The 6,049-nt window shown below is 40.5% G+C and overlaps 1 non-coding gene across 1 annotated transcript; it reads right to left on the minus strand.

The window, feature by feature from the left end:
- Positions 1–756: 756 nt before the first annotated feature.
- On the minus strand, positions 757–845 carry LOC144244753 (small nucleolar RNA SNORD116). Its single transcript, XR_013339048.1, has one exon. It is a non-coding gene; the product is annotated as a small nucleolar RNA SNORD116 (small nucleolar RNA).
- Between the last annotated feature and the right edge of the window lie 5,204 nt (positions 846–6,049).

A 6,049-nucleotide genomic window follows, 5' to 3' on the forward strand; every position in this document is an offset into this window, starting at 1 on the left:
CCTCTGAGGCGGCCACACCACCACATCTGCGCCTTCCCCTCCACCCTGCCATAGGGCCGCGGGATGCGGGAGCCACCCTACAGGGCTCTGCGTTTTCTTCACGATGGGAACCTGACAGGTCTCTGGTTCCCCGTCGGCCTCTGTCCCTCGGCGCACAGTGAGTCCTTCACCTCTTGGCCGACGGTGTGCCTGCGGTGACCCTTTCTCTTGAGGAGGGTAGTGCAATCGCACGGACATGTGAGACACGTGACCTGGTCCCTGCTGGCCACGTTGGGATAGCCCCTGCATCTGCCTGTCGAGTCCCTCTGTGGTTTCGTTCTGCCATGCGTATTGGCAGCATGCTCATCCTGTAAGTGACGGCAAGAGTAAGAGCGTGTTCCTGACTGTGTTGTGGTGTAGTGTTCGATTGCTAGGAATGGGTGTTTATCGGGGGAGGTTATTCTCGCCAACAGTGCGGTCTGGGGCTATACTGTGCCAGAAAACCCGCTATCGTCTCCTCATCCCTCTATCATATCCATACCATTGAAATTTTGGGGCTTTTTTTTTTTTAACTAGCCACTGAAACTTTAAGTTCATTTTTTCATCTTAGTACCTGTGATTTTTGGACACACTTCCAATAAAGGGCTTGGGTTTTCAGACTCTTAGCCCCTACTAGTCTCTCCTGTGCTAAGGCACTATCTGGGGTAGGAATTTCCACAATATGACCAAGGGAAGAATCTCTCTCAAGCTTAGCCTCAGTGGTGGCTACAACATGATGGATCTCAATTTCAATAATACTATAATGAGTTTTCATTCATTTTGATTAGCATTTTCAAGCAATGCTGTTATTTTGTCATTATGGATACAAGCATACATTGGGATGCCAGCACACAGAACAGGATGTTTGGGGAGCTCCCTGGGGTAATTCGATGGCCTGTCGTCCTTCAGCGGCCTTTGCCCATGCATAGCCATGCCTCTGAGCCAGTGGAACTCTCAGATCCTATCCATTGCCAACTTCTCACACTGAAAGCATACTTCATATTCTCTCTCCCTCTCTCTGCCTGTTCCCGATCATGTGCATCCTTTGTTCTTATGAACAGACCCATAACTAGTGAAGAAATTGGATCAGTGTTCAATAATCTTCCAACAAATAAGATCCCTGGGCTAGATGGCTTCCCTGGGGAATTCTACCACACATTTAAATCAGAGCTCATACCTATTCTTCTCAAGCTACTCCAAAAATTAGAAGTGGAAGGAAAACTTCCGGACTTATTCTACCAAGGCAGCATGTCTTTGATTACCAAACCACACAGAGACCCAGCAAAAAAAAGAGAACTATAGGCCAATAGCCATGATGAATATGGATACAAAAATGCTCAACAAGATACTAGTAAATTGAATTCAACAGCACATAAAAAGAACTATCCACCATATTGAAGTGGGATTCATTCCAGGGTTATAGGGCTGGTTCAATATTCGCAAATCAATCAATGTGATACATTGCATTAACAATCATAAAGATAAAAAAACACATGATTCTGTCAATAAATGCAGAAAAAGCATTTGAGAAAAGACAGCATCGTTTCTTAATAAAGACCCTCCAGAAAGTCGGGATAGAAGGAACTTCCTTAAACATCATAAAAGCCATTTATGAGAAGGCCACAGCTAATATCACCCTCAATGGGGAAAAACTGAGAGCTTTTTCCCTGAGATCAGCAATACGACAGGGATGTCCACTCTTTCCACTGTTGTTTAACACAGTGCTGGAAGTCTTAGCATCAGCAATCAGACAACAAAATGAAACAAAAGGTATCCGAATTGGCAAAGAAGTACTCAAAATTTCACTTTTTGCAGAGGATATGATATCCTACATGGAAAACCCAATAGACTCCACCAGAAACCTACTTGACCTGATCCATGAATTCAGCAAAGTCACAGATTACAAAATCAACGTACAGAAATCAGTTGCATTTTCATACACCAATAATGAAGCAACAGAAAGAGAAATCAAGAAACTGATCGGATTCACAATTGCACACACACACACACACAAACCCATAAAATACCTAGGAATAAACCTAAACAAAGATATATGAGATCTGTATGATGAAAACTATAGCAAATTTTTGACGGAAATTGAAGAAAACACAAAGAAATGGAAAAACATCCCATGCTCATGGATCAGGAGAATAAGTATTGTTAACATGTCAATTCTACCCAAAGCAATCTACAGATTCAATGCAATCCCAATCAAAACTGCACCAGCATTCTTCTCAAAGCTAGAACTAACTATCCTCAAATTTGTATGGAACCACAAAAGACCCCGAATAGCCAAAGTAATGTTGAAGAAGAAAACCAAAACAGGAGTCATCACAATCCCAAACTTTATCCTCTACTACAAAGCTGTAATCATCAAGATAGTATGGAATTGGCACAAAAACAGACACAGAGGCCAGTGGTCCTCAGAATTAGACCCACAAATGGATGGCCAATTAATCTTTGACAAAGCAGGAAAAAGTATCCAATGGAAAAAAGACAGCCTCCTTAACAGATGGTTCTTGAAAAACCGGGCAGCAATGTGCAAAGGAATGAAACTAGATCACTTTCTTACACCATACATAAAAATAAACTCAAAATGGATGAAGGACCTGAATGTGAGACAGGAAACCATCGAAACCCTAGAGGAGAAAGCAGAAAACAACCGCCTGAACTCAACCACAGCAATTTCTTACTCAACATATCCACAAAGGCTAGAGAATCAAGAGAAGAAAATGAACTATTAGGACATCATCAAGAAAGAAAACTTCTGCATGGCAAATAAAGCAATCAATAAAACTAATAGGCAACTGTTGGAATGGGAAGATAGTTGCAAATGACATAGCAGATAAAGGTCTAGTTTCCAAAATCTATAAGGAACTCACCAAACTCCACACCTGAAAAACAAACAATCCAGTGAGGAANGAATAGATCTCCCCTATGACCCAGGAATAGTGCTGCTAGGAATTTATCCAAGGAATACAGGAGTGCTGAAGCATAGGGGCACATGGACCCCAATGTTCATTGCAGTACTCTCAACAATAGCCAAATCATGGAAAGAGCCTAAGTGTCCATCAACCGACGAATGGATCAAGAAGATGTGGTTTATCTATCCAATGGAATGCTACATGGCAATGAGAAAGAATGAAATCCGGCCATTTGTAGCAACCTGGATAGAACTGGAGGGTGTTATGCTGAGCGAAGTAAGTCAGGCTGAGAAAGACAGATACCATATGTTTTCACTTATAAGTGGAACAGGAGAAACTTAACAGAGGACCATGGGGGAGGGGTTGGGGAATAATAGTTGGGGAGAGGGAGGGAGGCAAACCATGAGAGACTCTTGAATACTGAGAACAAACTGAGGGCTGATGGGGGTGGGGGACCAGAGAAGGGGCGATGGGCATGGAGGAGGGCACTTGTTGGGATGAGCTCTGAGTGTCATATGGAAACCAACTTGACAATAATGTATAAAAGAAACAAATAGAAACGCATCCACATAAAAATGTCTATTTGGTTTTCCACAAATATCCAAGAAGAATTCAATGTATAAGCAAATGGTGTTAGAACAATTGTCATACAACAATACTAAAAACAAAGGAAAACAAAGCCTGAAACTAATACTCACACCATATATAAAAATTAACTTAAAATGGGGGTGCCTGAGAGGCTCAGTGCCCACTCTGTTTGTTTTCTGTCTTTAAGAGTCTCTTATGATTTCTTTCTCTCTCTCTTTTCTTCTCCCCACCTCCCAAATGTTCATCTGCTTTGTTTCTTAAATTCCACATATGAATGAAATCCTGTGATATCTGTCTTTCTCTGACTTATTTCATTTTCATGATATACCATATTTCCATCCACATTTTTTTAAATTTTTTTAAATGTTTTATTTATTTCTAGGAGAGAGAGAGAGAGAGACAGCGTGAGCAGGGGAGGATCAGAGAGAGAGGGAGTCACAGACTGAAACAGGCTCCAGGCTCTGAGCTGGCAGGCAGCACAGAGCCCAACGTGGGGCTCGAACCCACGAACCACGAGATCATGACCTAAGCGAAAGTCGGACACTTAACCGCCTAAACCACCCAGGCGCCTCTCCATCCACATTTTTGCAATTGGTAACTTTTAATTCTTTTTGATGGAACAGTAATATTCTATTACACACACACACACACACACACACACACACACACATCCATTCATCAGTCAAAATGCATTTAGACTTTTCCCATAGTTTGGCTATTTTTGAAAATGCTGCTATAAACATCAGGATGTATGTAATCTGTTGAATCAGTATTTTTGTGTCCGTTGGGTAACTAACTAGTAATGCAATTGCTGGCATGTAAGGTGATTCTATTTTAACTTTTTGAGAAACCTCCACGTTTTCAAGTAACTGCACCAGTTTCCATTCCCACAAAAGGCTTCCCATTTTTCCTCATACTCAGCAATATCTGTGGTTTCTTGCGTGGGTAATTTTAGCTGGGTTGACATGTTTGTGGTGGCATCACATTGTGGTTTTGATTTGTATTTCCTTGATGAGCATCTGTTCATGTGTCTTTTAGTCATATGGATGTCTTCTTTGGAAAAATGTCTATTCATGTATTCTGGCCATTTCTTAACTGCATTATTTGTTTTAGGTTCTGAGTTTGAGAAGCACATTAGAGATTTTGGATATTAGCCTTTATCAGATAGGTTATTTGCAAATGTCTTGTTTCATTCTGTAAGCTGCATTTTAGTTTTGTTGATTTTTTCCTTCAGTGTAGGAGATTTTAATCCTGATGAAGTCTCAAAAGTTTATTTTTGCTGTTGTCTCCATTGCCTCCAGTGATGTGTCTAGTAAGAAGTTGCTATGGCTGAGGTCAAAAGGTTGGTGTCTATGTTCTCCTCTTGATTTTCATGCTTTACAGTCTCATATTTAAATCCACTGGGGGGGAGTTTGTTTGCTTCTTAGTTTCTTTGTTTCTATATCTTCTATTTCTGCTCTAATCTTTATTATTTCCCTTCTTCTGCTGGCTTTAAGGTTTATTTGCTGTTCCTTTTCTAGCTCCTTTAGGTGTAAAGTTAGGTTGGGTATTTGACACTTTTCTTGCTTCTTGAAGTAAGCCTATATTACAATATACTTTTCTTTTAGGACTGTCTTTGCTATATCCCAAAGATTTTGGACTGCCATGTTTTCATTTTCATTTGCTTCCATGTACTTTTTTATTACCTCTTTAATTTCCTGAATGACCCATTCATTCTTTAGTAGGATGCTCTTTTTAAAATGTTAGTTATTTATTTTGAAAGATGGGGGGGGCATAGGGAAGAAACAGATTCCCAAGCAGTCTCCACACTGTCAGCACAGAGCCAAACACAGGGCTTGATCCCAAAAAACACGAGATCATGACCTGAGCCGAAATCAAAAGTTAGACACTTAGGTGTCGGAGCCAATAGCCCCTAACCTCTATGTCTTTGTGGTCTTAAAAACTTTTTTTTCTTGTGGTTGACTTCCAGTTTCATAATGTTGTGGTCTATAAATATGCACAGAATGATCTTGATCTTTTTGTATTGGTTGAGGGCTGATTTGTGACCTAGTATGTGATCTATACTGGAGAATGTTCCACCTGCACTTGAAAAGAATGTGTAAGCATCTGTTTTAGGATAAAATGTTCCAAATATATCTGTTAAGTACATCTGGTCTAGTGTGTTATTAAATGTCATTGTTTTCTTGTTAATTTTCTGGTTGGGTTATGCACACACTTTTAAAAATGGCTAAAGTAAGGGTTGCCTGGGTGACTGAGTCAAGTAAGCATCTGACTTCCACTGTGATCTCACAGTTCATGGATTTGAGTCCCACATCAGGATCTGAGCCATCAGCACAGCCTGCTTCTCTCTCCCCCTATATCTGCCTCACCTACTTGCTCACTCTCTCTCTCTCTCTCTCAAAAATAAATAAACATTAAAAATTTTAGATGGCTACAGTAAAACATACTGACTATACCAAGTACTCATAAGGATGCAGAGTAACAGGATGTCCTATGCATTTCTTTCAGGAATATAAAAT

Source organism: Crocuta crocuta, unplaced genomic scaffold (assembly GCF_008692635.1).
Source record: "Crocuta crocuta isolate KB4526 unplaced genomic scaffold, BGI_CrCroc_1.0 scaffold208, whole genome shotgun sequence".
In the NCBI taxonomy this organism is placed as follows: Eukaryota; Metazoa; Chordata; class Mammalia; order Carnivora; family Hyaenidae; genus Crocuta; species Crocuta crocuta.